Genomic DNA, 13,469 nt, shown 5'->3' on the forward strand with positions numbered 1-13,469 from the left:
TATTTATTTTTTAGAAAGGCATTATGTGGGGGGTCAGTTTCCAAGGATACAGGTACAGTATGAAAAGCCTTTAAATTCATTAGCAAGCACAGCTGCACAGCTTCATCAGCTACAGAGTATTACTTCTGTTTGTTTGTCAGTGGAAGTTTTAACACCTTTAATTTTTTGTGATATGTTCAGACCATTAACTTCACATAAAAATGAACGACATGACTTCTCTCCAAAAGCGAAGCCAAAGTGTCTCAATCGCCTCCTGGAGGCTGACTGCAGTATAGGTCTTAACCCTCGCCTCCTCCATGTAAACAGATAAGATATGAAACTAATTAAAATGTACTTTTTTGTCCAAAGGGGTTTCTGTCGTTATAGGTAGTTCTCAGCACACTAATGTATGTTTCAGTGCCATCTTTTTCAGTTTAGTTTCCGTTAGTTATTTACCAGCTGAGACTGGCTCACGATGGGTCTAGTCTGTGTCTGCTATTTATGCTCCATCCCCTGATCAATAATGCACAGACACTGACTGTATCAAGTTGGAAATTGCATCCCAAGGAGGCTGCATTTGTAGACCACCTGCGTCACAGCTGTGGCAGTCTCATTTCTAAGGCTCCTCCAGATGTGGCAGACAAATGCATCCTTCCATCCCTGAAAAACAAAGGCTCCGATGGGTGGCTCCTTCTTGAGGGCTTCAGCTTCTTTTTCAAAGCGGTAATGGCAGCGGACAGTGACATGACGAGACGTCTAATGCTTGATGTGTATTTTACTTCAAACGGTTAGTGGTCCACATGTTCAAAACATAAAGGGCATTAACACGTTCTTGTCTTGTCCAACTGCAGCTCTGTTGCTAGGCGACAGCAGAATAGGCAGAACCATCTCATTTTGGTTTGGACTCTGCAGTCTAGACCGAGCCCTCCGAGGGACACAGATTGTCCCACTTCAGATTGTGAAAGCGGGAGGAAGGGAAGCTGCGTCATCAAAGTCCATTCAGTCTGTGGTTCAGACCTTCTTGTGCACTCAATAAAGTTAAAGTTGGAAATTATCGTGAAGTCATATCACCCAGCTCTAATCAAATACAAGTACTTTTATTTAAAAATATATATTTAAATTGTCTTGCAGCATGAGGAAATCCATGAGTGTCAATCATACACAAGTCAATGAACCAAACACTGGACAAAGGTCTGTTTGTCTGACAGTCTAATGTTTGAGCACATCCAACATGATGCACTCTTCCCACAAGGACTGACTGTTTGTTCTGCAGTACAGTGCCGATGATACGTCTGTCCGTCTGTTGGATGGGACACCTCTGACAGACAGCTCCTTACTGATGTAGCCGTGTCAAGCTGTACAATGGGGTCCGGACGTTCTCTTAGCTATGTAGAACGTAGCAAGAGATTCTCAGCTCAGGTGTATTCAAAATAACAGGTGAGGCGCAACATGCAGGAAGCTAGACGCAATGTATAAACATCCAAAACAACAAATTTTCACCTGTGCCTGAGTTTCATTCTGAAATATTAGTTCTCTTTCCAGATTGTGTCTGGAGCCTCTGACTCTGAAATTTACTTCCTCACATAAAACCCCAGTTAAGTGCCCGTCTGACAGCAGCTTAATTTAACTTCTAAGTGGGCCCTGCATTATTACCCCACAAACCAGCCATTAGACCTCAAACCTGGTCAAACCCTGTCTATAGTATTCATGTCTCACAAACGGTCCAAACCGGTCCTTTGTACATGTATCCAGAGATGAATAACTAGTACTTGATAACTTACAATCAATCCCGATATCTTTGTAGAAGCTAAAGACAGGCGGAGCAAATGTGTAAATCTGTGTGATTAGTTTCAGAAGTAATAACAATGGTAGTGTAATGTATTTTGTAATCCCCAAAATTACCCAGAACTATATTTCTCTGAAACACAAAACGCCCTGCTACCGTTTTTTAAAATTAATCAATTTTGATTTAACCATAGTTATTTTTGCAAACACACATTTGACAGTTAAAATTGCTTCGGTAGACAGATACAATTTTCTTAATTTGTCTGAATTAGCAAAATAAAATAAATGAAAATATTGGTCTGCTTTAATTTTATTCTTGTGTCTTTGTCTGACATTTTATATTAAAATGAAGAGAGCTCCTTCATCTCTTTCCTCCACAATAGAGAAAGAGCTGTTTCACACCAACACATCCAGCAGTTTCAGTACATAAACAATCTCTATCTACAGATGCATAATGTAAATCTGTGGAATGTTCAGAAATAAAAATAAAAAAATCGGAAAAATTAAACCTCTCCTTTTGTCAGGGGCGACCACCCGTCTATCTCTTTCAAACAAGGGTCTGAATCCTGATGCACAGAGTGTACACAGTTACCTGCACAAGTTAATTACGCCATTTTGAGCATTTCTTTATCTGATGTGTCTGCGTCACTCTGCAATGGCACCACCAAAACACTAGTTGGCAGCAGGGTTTCTATGCCAGAGTGGACTTCAAAAAAGTGGCAACTGAAATTGTAAAGGTACTGATGGAGCTGAACCTAACCAGTTTTCAATATCAGTTATTTCTACTGATAAAATTTGACGACATCAGAGGAGATGATGTGTCCGACCATTGAACAGGTTGAGGCAGGAGGAGGGTGAGTTTTGTGTGCTTGTCCGGCCACTGAGAGACATCCATGAGACGTGTTATCAAGCGGGCAAATCGTGGCTGTTCCAGTCTGTGATGTACAGTTAGGTAGACTATTGTAAGGGGTACACAGCTACTGATAAAGTATAAATTAGCCTTGAGAGATAAAGAAACAGCTAATAGACGGAGGGAAGCGAAAGAGGACTCAAGAGGGAAAGCAAAGAAACCCACTGCACCATAACTTACCACAGTGAAAATAAACAAAATTCCCTCTATGAACTCTGCTTTCTTTACAGCGTCATTAACTATTTACTTATTTAGTGTGTATGGAATAAGTGGCAAGAGCATCCGGAAAAAACTCGTAAAGAAAGACTTTCCATCTTAGCCTAAAATTATCTTATCCTGTTTTATCGAGCTGCTTTATTTTGTATTTTATTTTATTTTATCTATTTCATTGCTGAATGCATTGCTGTATTTTGTGTGTTTTACTCAATTGTTGTATGTTTAAGGTGTTTGCACGAAAGGTGCAATATAAATAAATATGGATTTGATTTGATTTACAATTCTGTTTTAAATATGTTTCACAGTCTTTGAAAGTTGTTTGCTGGTTATAAAAGCAGTTAAGGCAACTTGTGGATTCTCTCAGCCTCTTTGAATCGAGGTGAACCTAATTCCACTGAGGGCAAAGAAGAAGGAAAAGAGACAAGAAAGGGGAAAAGATGAAGAGATTAAGGGGTTGAAGATCGACAACATGAAAGGAGACTGACACACTTCACATCAGCATCAGCAGGACCGCAATGATTTTTATCATGACTCTCACATCAGATTATATATTTTCCACACAACATTTAGATCCATAAATCTGACTTTGTTGTCTACTCTATGGTGATTATATGATATTTAAAAGTGAACCTCATGTCAGAATCTTATAGATCTGGCAATATCAACATTTTACTGGGGCGTAACCTATCAGCCTCTCAAAGTCGTTTATTCTCAGTTTCTCATCCTCATATTTTTCAATTGTCTTTATTCTGGAAGAGTACTGTTTTTTCTTTTGTTTGTTTTATTCACTTAGTTGTTGTGTGCAGTAAAATCTGATGACTAATATAATATTAAGGATCATAATCTATGTTGACTGCCATTAAAGTTGCGATTTTTTATTCAAGCCCCTCTTAGCTCTAAATTCCCCTTATACAACCCTCAGCCCCAACAAGGAGTATTAACAATGAGTCACTTATTTTAAAAGTAGAAAATAAACAGAATGCACAGTTTTGATTATTTGCACTGTAATAAGACAACCTGCAGTTTGCTTTGAAATCTGACTCTTTTCACACTATTCCAATACTTTTGCCTACAGAGCTGTTCAAGTGGAGCAGCTTGATTTCAGTCCTTTGCTCGAGGGCACGTTGATGCAGGTTTCATTGCTATTCAAGGACGTGTTCCTCCTCTGGGTGATGACTGACGGATTCAGGAGAGCTGACAGCTGAGAGCAAACTGACAAATGACACCATGTCTTTCTTTAAAAAGTGCAGGTGTGGGTTCCTGTTGCACCTACGACGCCACACACAGCACCTCACACCTTTTGGAACTTCAAGGGGCCCAGCACTGATTCAGTCAGTTTACTTTCCCAAGAAGTATGTGAGAGCTGTGTATAATATCTTCAGTGGCCCTGAAACCCCTCAACACCTCACACCTCCAGTTGGCAATGCCAAACAGAAGGAGACGTGGGAGTGGATTGTCACTCCTTTCCCAGATCACTCCCAGAAAAATACTCCTGTCCCAATCCCATGACAGAAAAAAAAAGATTGATGTGTCCCAATGACTCATCCATTGATGTCTCACAGAAAGAGGATGCATCCTTCTTTTGTGTTGTAGTTTTTAGGAAGGTAGTCTTTGGGCTATGCAATGGTATCGATTTGAGCTTTTTATTTCTTTCTTTTATTTGTGTAGTAATGTTAGAATATATTACTACTATATATTTCTTTAATGATATATAATATAAAATATATACAAACTGGTACATTGACTCCCTTCCCAACCACGGTTAAAATGTTTCCTTTAATATTCTCTTCGCATGATGAATAGTGTCATTGTCACTTACTTTTTTTTTCCAAAGTAATTGTTTATTCTCTGCAAACGTACTGAACCATGGTTGAGTCTATCTTGGTCTAGACTGTGGCCCGAGGCACCTTTCACAGCTTTTATTGTGGTTCAACTTAAACTGAAAAGTCCTTAGGTCCAGACCAAGCAGGGTAGGTGAGAAACCACACTAAGCATCAGGGTATCCTGAGCTCTACTGAATAAATTTTGACGATTATTTACTTATTACTTAACCGAAGTGAACTCTTTTAAGAATACAATGAATTTGGAGAAATATAAGAAAATGATGCAGCAACAGACCCTGACTGAGCAATCACATCAGACCTAACCCAAAGACAACCCTATGAAGAGCCTCTGTAAACTTTATAATCACAGCCCATCATTAATAAATACATAGAAATATCAGGCCAAACATCGCTAACGTCAACTCAGAGACATAACGTTCAGCTTCAGGGAAATCCTTCAGTAAATGCAAACATGCCCTCTTCCCTCCCTGTCTTGCTGGGAATACTTCACCATCTCTGAGGTGAATAAATTACTTTGTGAAGAAGAAGAAAAGGAGGAGGACCAACACTTCAGATTGGCACTTAACAGAGTGAGAGTATGTGACAGGGCAGGAACCTAGATCCACATAATATTGCATATTAATCTCACACAGCAATATTGACCATGAGTCAAGAGGGACACCAGAGTGCAGGCTGGAGGTCATTTATAGTCTGCTCATTAGGAGGAAAGCAGTTTGCCTCCTGTTATGTCTGTGGGACGATAAGGTAATCTGGTGAAAAAGGAGGCCGCGGTGAAGACATAATTACACTGGCAAAGTAATGGCTGAAATGATTCTGACATTTTAAAGCAAAGACCTTTCCTGTATTTTAATGATACCTCTCACAGGAAAAAATGTAAAAGTCACTGAAGAAACCTTCAAACTGGAAAAACACCCACAACCACAGCTACATGTAAAACACACAGGCATCACATCACTGTATGAATGGATGAATTCTGAAGATCAGAAACATTCAGAAATGTGTCAATCAATTATCTGAAAGAAATAGACACACACACACACACACACACACACACACACACACACACGCACGCACGCACGCACGCACGCACGCACGCACGCACGCACACACACACGCACGCACACACACAAATGTGATCCTCATCTGTGGTGCTGATGGAACTGAATTGCATCATGTTGATCGTCAGTAACTCTGCAGGAAAGTCTTTCATCGGAGACTTCTTTGTTGTTGGTTTTGCCTGCCATTTTGTCTGGTCATTTTTTATAACAGCAAGTTGCCAGTTCCAAACGTGTTACTTAAATATGTAACTTTGGCCACTAGGGGTCTCTCAATCAAAACAATAATAAAAGACTTACTTCGATGAGATTGTGGCGCAGCATGAGATCATATGAGTTGTCTTGACCACCGTTGCCAATGAAAATTTACCTGAAGCAAATCTAACTGGCTAGCATTTTGTTTTCCTTACTTGAATAACTTGCCCTGCAAAGTCACGCGTAAAGCTGATGTGCAGCAATTCAAAGGTGACACAGTTAAATGTCCTGTAACCTTGAATAAAATGGGGTGTTTCCAACATTGCTGGAAACATTTTGGATAAAGTTTTAAAGCAGAATAGTTACATATCTTTTACCATGGCACACAAACCACCAGTGAAAAGTAGTGGGTCAGAGGACATCAGCCAGACTGCATCTACATCCAAACAATGAAAAGAATGTATCCCATGCATCCCAGACCACTTCTGAATATGGCTGGAGTGACTGGATCTCAAAATGCATTGAGGTCGCATTTGGGTGTGTTAAGACCAGTACTTAACACTGTGAACTGGTCTGAGCAGAGAATCTCCAGCTGCGTTGTGTGAAAGGGAAACCTCTGGAGAGGTCATGTCTGAAAGGGGCTTCCGTTTCAATTCCAAAATGCTGCTATGGCAGCAGTTAAACAAAGTGTTGCTATGCTGCACCCCTTGGGTGAGACTGGGCATATTTCACATTTCTGCTGCGGCTTCCTTTAATTCACCAAATCCCATATCAATTAGCAGGGGAGGGGTGAACAGCTCGAAAGAAATGAGTCAAGGTGAACTGAAGAGCATGAAGAGGGGAGCAATGTGGAGGAAGAGTCAATTGGAAAAAAATTGACAAAGGGAAGGAAATGTCAAGTGTGTATTTTTATATATTGGGCATGTACACCAGGCAGACGTCCTCCGTATCAATACAGTTTTAATATGATTTCATCATGTTCTGCTCTGTGTCTACTTGTTATGAAATCAGTCCTTGATGTTGAGGTGAAAATGGGAAAGTTTGGAGAAAAAATTGATAACAGAGGAAACACACATTAAAGGAAAAACAAGGTCTCTGCTATAAAGCTTATCGTATAATCTAGACAAACAGGGAAGGAGAAGATACGCCAGATCATTGTGTAGGGAATAAAATGTCTTTCTTCATTAGCATCAACCATCAAGCATAAGATAACACAGAGCACACATGGAAACTGATTAAGAAACCCAAAAATTGCATTTCTTCAAGCACTAAATTTCAACTAGTTTTCATTATCAAATTTCCACCTTAGTGCTGATGACCCGAGGAAAGGCCGACAGATGTGGCGTGAACACACTTTGAAACCCTTCAGATGCAGACGGATATTCAGACCCAGACAGCAGCAGCCGAAGAAGTAATTCAATCTCTCCTGCTGCCAAAATAAGAGTTGATAACATGCTCCTAGAAGCTGTAAAGTCCTGACACTTTAGCCACTTAAATGCGTGATAACCCCTCGCAAGCAGGCCCGCTGACGCCAGTCTACACACACACACACACACACACACACACACACACACACACACACACACACACACACACACACACACACACACACACACACACACACACACACACACACACACACACACACACACACACACACACACACACACACACACACACACACACACACACACACACACACACACACACACACACACACACACCCTGCTAAGAACGCCCTCAGATGGCGTTTCAGCTTTGCTTTGATGGCCAGTGACATCAAATAGGGTGAAAAAAGAAGGAGGCTGGTTGGTGCAGACTTAGCCGGGGCTGGAGGTGACAGATATAAACCAGAATATGAGCTCCAGTGAACTCCACTACACTGTTGCCAGCATGTGGCAGTAATCTAAAGGTTAGCTCTGCCGTAGCAGAGAGCCTCTGTGGCCAACAGGAAAAAGGTATAAATGTGTCTGTGTGTATATGAATGTGAAGCAGAGGGGTTCATGCTGAAAAAGACCAGCTCAATCCCCAGCCTTGAATATAAAAGTTTACAAAAGAGCCCCTACAAAAGAAAACCTCGAGTGCGTCATTCAGCCTCACTGAGGCTTTAAATAGCAGAACAGTGGATGTTTTTGATATGGCACAGGGCAACAGCTGAAATAGTCTCTCCTGTGGTGTCTGCAGTGGTGTGATGGTAATTGGATAATTAGGGTTCGCAGCTAACAGAAGGATAACTACATTATAATCCAAACCTCCTACACACATTAATGAAAAGTACATGCTCTTTTACTTGAATGTTTAAATTAGAATAGTATGTGTGTCCAATGTAATGGGATTGGAGGGATTTTATGAGTATTTGCAACATGAAACTCATAATACAAACATTGTCATCCACTAATATGAAAAAAGCAACACAAGGAAGGATGATCAGAGGGACAGTAATTAACAAGATGGTGAATCCCAACTAAAGCTAAATATAACTTAAACTGACCATCAGGTTTTAAGATGGTTGGCACTGATGTACTGTGAGTACATTGCCAGTAGAAATCCCACTGTTGTGTAGTGGATACATTATAAGTGGCTTTATGAGTGACTATGGGATTAGTTCAAAGTCTTATTTTCTTCTGGACACTGTTGAGACGATTCTTTAGTGAATATTCACTCTTGAATCAAATGGTCCTCTACAGTCATAATGCAAAACCCGACTTGGACACAAATGGTTGAAGCGTGCATGTTTCACTGACACATTATCATAGCATTTGGACAGGCTAGCTTCACGCCTACGCAGCTGTTAATAAGACATATCCATCAGACCTTGTCTCGGAAGAGGGGTGTAGGAAAAAGAGATAGAAATACAATGAGTAGGACTCTGGGAAAAAGAGGGGAAGACGGTCAGAGATAAGACAGGAGAGTGAGAGATGTTTGGGGAGTGCTGTAGAGAGACAGTGCATATGTGAAGAAGAAAAATCAAACGATTACCATCTCAGAAAGAGAGGTGGTGAAGCTCAGTCACCAACAACAACAGATACACAAGGATATAAAAGACATGACGGTAAGAGGAGGTTTTATCTGTGGTAAGTGCCAGACAAGGGAGGCTGGGAGATGCTTTTCCTGCCAAAATCCCCACGGAGACAGTCAAAGCTAAAAATATGAAATATGAAAATTAAATACATTTAATAATTTTAATTAATTCTTAAATATTAAAATAATATAACAGGAAAACAGCAAGACGTAGGTGTGAAAAAAGATGGTGACAGTGACAAAGTACTGACAATAAGGTAAAGGAGGGAGAAATGAAAGGATAAAAGATAAAAGAGAGGAATGGAAGGAAAGAAACCGAGAGAGAAACAGGACAGATGATATGAAGAATGATGAAAGCAGGATAAAGCTAAATGGCGGAGAGAGTGATTGTGCAGGACGGATGGAAATAGAGACGGCAGGAAATGGAAAATACTGAGATGGCAGAAAGTTAGAAATTAAAAGGGAAAATAGGTTACTAGAAATGGAGCCTGGTAATGAAACACTATATTTTAATGTCTCTTTATTATATTAACAGCTACAAGAGCTCTATTAATTGCTCTTCACGGATTTGGTGACTGAATGTGGCTCAGATTTGTCCAGGAAGAATAAAACCATGAGCATGCAAAAAACTTTAAAAAGAAAATATGCAGTGGCAGACTGAGAAGTCTACACCAGAGAGCAAGAGATGCATGATGCAGTAAGGAAAAAGATTTAAGTGTTCATTCCAAAAAATTGAAAAAAGAAACGTATTGTAAGGCTTGGGCACATTCAATAAATATGGTAAATCCAAATATTGCGATTTGGTCTAGACATCCACCAAGTTATCTTACTTACCGACTTAATGTGAGGTGAACCAAGGAGGTTGAGAGAGAGAAGTCAAGTGCATTTGAGAGCAGTGACTGACAGAGGCGAGGCGGACTAGTGTATGACAGAAGTCCATCCTCTGGGTTAAAAATAGCAATAATGAGTGAATGAGTGAATAACACTGTAATTTACCATCTGGTTGTTATAGTTATATATGACAGCACAATATGTGAGAGCGGTTCTGCTGTCATGACATATGGGAGCAGTGATAGTACAGGAAATTGTCTCGGGTCTAGAGGACCTGTAGCACTTATTTACTGAGGAACAGCCTGAACTGCACAAATATTTCACAGCTAGTTCACAGCAACAGCGATAACTAACCCTGCTCCCGTCACCATTCTCACAGGGACACACCCTCTTCCTATCTGCAGCCCTTGTCTGTGTGACCATATGCTGTCTCAAACCTCTTCATCTAATATAAAGCTGTCCATGTGTATGATAATGCGTGCAAGACAACTGATTTAAGAACAGTGGAAGCAGAGTCAGATGTTTGACAAGCACATTAGTTACAGCTAGCCAGCCATTAGAGATTTAAAGTTTTATCTACAATGGACAAGTGCAAAAGTCAAAAATGGCTGCTAGCCCCTTCACTGAACAAGCCCCAGTCTTTGTCAACATTGTACACCACTGACAAAATGGCACGCAGTTCATTCATATGCACAACACCACAGAAACCAGACGTCAGATAGAGTGAAGTCTCCCTGCCTGTTCAGAACTGCATGGCCCTCGTGGGAGCGAGCACACATACAGCTGAGGATATGACGAGGGCTGCGTGCAATGACAATAAAAATTGTATGGATGTTTTGATGACTCGTTGATGTAGCATTTCCCTGTGTGCTGCCGATGTAGAGGTAGCCCTTGAGGGAGGGAGAGAGAGAGCTCTACAATGAAGCTATTGCCCAAAACAAAAGTTGGAGACATTATATACTGAAAATGTAAAAAAAAAAAGTTAATTATTAAACTTTGGCAGGACAGATTAGAATATCACTGGCAAACACAGATGACAGTATAAAATTGTCTACCTTGGTGCTATGGAGTGAAGTGATGGAGAGAGGATTCAAATATTTGTCACAATGGAACAGTTTTTTGCCATAGCTGCAATTATACTAATGTCTAAGTCTCCTAACATACTTCATAATGAGCTTTCTAGTTTTAATCCCACACTACTTCCTCCTTTAGGCCCATCATAATTATATGGCAGCTAAAGTTCATCTAACAATACAATCTACAACTATGACACTAAGCTGCTTGCACAGATGACCTATGGGACAGTCGCCATAAACACTGTGGACTCTGGCTTTCACCCATCTAGTGCAATTGTACCTGTGGTCAACTATTTCAATGAACCATGTGACTGCTACAAAGGGATTTTTTTACCATTGATCAAGGAAGAGGAGCTGGAGAATATAAAGCTGCAGTCTGGTTCTCGATGGTGGATAAAAGCAATAAAAGAAATAATTGAAAACAAGGCATCAAGGTCAAACATATTACCATATATATATATAGTTATATTCAACCCAAACTACCTTACAGAAAAGTTCTCAGAGATGCAGACCGAGAAAGGTACCTTCTGATACAAACCAAGCCCTCCTGTTAAATTTAACAAAAAATCAAACAAAACAAAAAAGTAAAACAACACTTTGCCTGAGGGTTTTTGTCTTGTTTTTGGATGGTATTATATTCAAAAACTACAGGATGCCTTTATTTGGATTTCCCCGTCTCATTGAGTTATATCACAGTCCGGGCGAGCGGGAGAAAAGAGTGTCCTGTCACTAGTAACTGACACCTTTGAGAGTCTCTTTACTGTGGTGAAAGTCAGGTGTCAGGTTTAGTCACAGGCAGGAAATCTTTGCACAAACAAAGTCCTTGGAGTGCAATACAAACTGTCAGCTAAAGAGGCGAGAGTAAGCACTCTGACTTGTTATTCCACAGAGACCTGCTTAACCAGGTCTCTTAAAGTGGTAGAGCACCGTGCGCTGGGAAATGGAAATAAACATCAGTGTGCTGAATGTTCATATCTGTATTTACAGATGATAACAACTCTCAACAGCATTGGGTAACTAGCAAACAAATGTGCACAATTACTAAGTGCAACTTTAAACTATCTAATTTATCCAACAGTACTCAAAGAAACAGTTTAACATTTTGGAAAATACCCTTGTGTACTTTCTTGTCTGTAGCTTAATCTACCTACTGGGCTAGCGCTCTGTAGCAATCAGTAGGGAGTGAGTGTGCCTTCAGCCTGCGGAGTCTAAACTACAGCAGTGATCAGCAACTGGGTCAAACTATGGGTCAACATCACCGCCAGATTATTCGGACAACTTTTTTTTCACCATATTGGACTGATGCAGACATTCCAGATTGGTACTGATCTCCAAGATTGTGTTGATTAAAAGGCTTCTGAAATAGTCGACATGCAATTCAGTTTCATTTTATGAAAATCCTAGACTTTAAAATCCTCCCTGAAGGTAAACCAGGTAGGATGAACACAAAGCTTTGACTCTAACACAATTAACTGTTTATAAAAAGCTCTGCACACAACAACCAGCAGACAAACGAAAATAATACTGTAGAATTGTTTGACCCACTGATGACAAGGAATAATTCTGAAGTAGGCTCCAGAGTAGAATCGCTAGTAGTAGGTATTTTTCTGTCTATAAGCAAAATTCAAAGAAAGAAAAACCAGAACATGGCCACATATTGAATCTTGTGGACAGAAAACATGGAGCCCAGGCTGGTCGAGCTGTTGCAACAGCATGCCTGTCAGTTCAATACTTCCTCCTCCCATCACAACTGAGGGAAATGTCAACCCCTCTATTTATTAGTTTCAGCACACAGAATGGCACATATGGCCAAGAAGCATCTCCCTTGTAAGCATTGTCAAGGCAAATAAACTTTAACTTTCTCATTTAAATAATAACCAGACTGGTTCGGGGTCATCAGGTACGTACAGTGATACTGGTCGGGTTGTGGCTTGACGTTCGGACTGTAGAGTGTGAGCACATAAATCCTCCTGGCATTCCATTACAGATGACATACTTGTACAGCGCTTTTTGGAATTCAACAGTAGCATTTCTAAAATGACAGTGTTTGCCCAGCTTAACTCTCGACAATAGAGCAGACAAGAAAAACAGATGTAACTAAAAGCAACGCAGGTTTAGCTGCACTTTCCAACTGTGATGTTCTAAACAGGAAGCGAGAGAAACAATTTACGGACTCCCGCTAAAGCATCACCGGACAGTGAGAGCAGCACTGCTTGTCCTTGACGATACCACCAATATCTTTCTCTTTTCAATTCTGATTCAGAAGTGGTGCTGGTGAATTGAACTGCCCACATCTTGACTTAACTCAAGACTTTTCAAAGACCCTACTATCAAACCACTCAGTAAAAAAAGTATTTAGGGGAAAAATATGCAAGTGATAACTTTAAGGAATAGATACGATTTGTTTTAATTCACTGTTAATTAGAACGCCAGGCGCAGTAAATCACACTATAACAAATCATGAGTCACTAAAGGAGCATTGGATTTCTCTTCTTCACATGCTTCAGATGCTCCTCATTTCCAGTATCATTTCATCATGTCACAGGAGGGGATAAAC

General features: G+C 40.3%; 1 protein-coding gene across 6 annotated transcripts in view; it reads right to left on the bottom strand.

The window, feature by feature from the left end:
• LOC133954605 (pleckstrin homology domain-containing family A member 7-like) overlaps window positions 1–13,469 on the bottom strand; it is a 114,123-nt gene that overhangs the window by 43,159 nt on the left and 57,495 nt on the right. The window lies entirely within an intron of this gene.

Source organism: Platichthys flesus, chromosome 6, assembly GCF_949316205.1.
Source record: "Platichthys flesus chromosome 6, fPlaFle2.1, whole genome shotgun sequence".
In the NCBI taxonomy this organism is placed as follows: Eukaryota; Metazoa; Chordata; class Actinopteri; order Pleuronectiformes; family Pleuronectidae; genus Platichthys; species Platichthys flesus.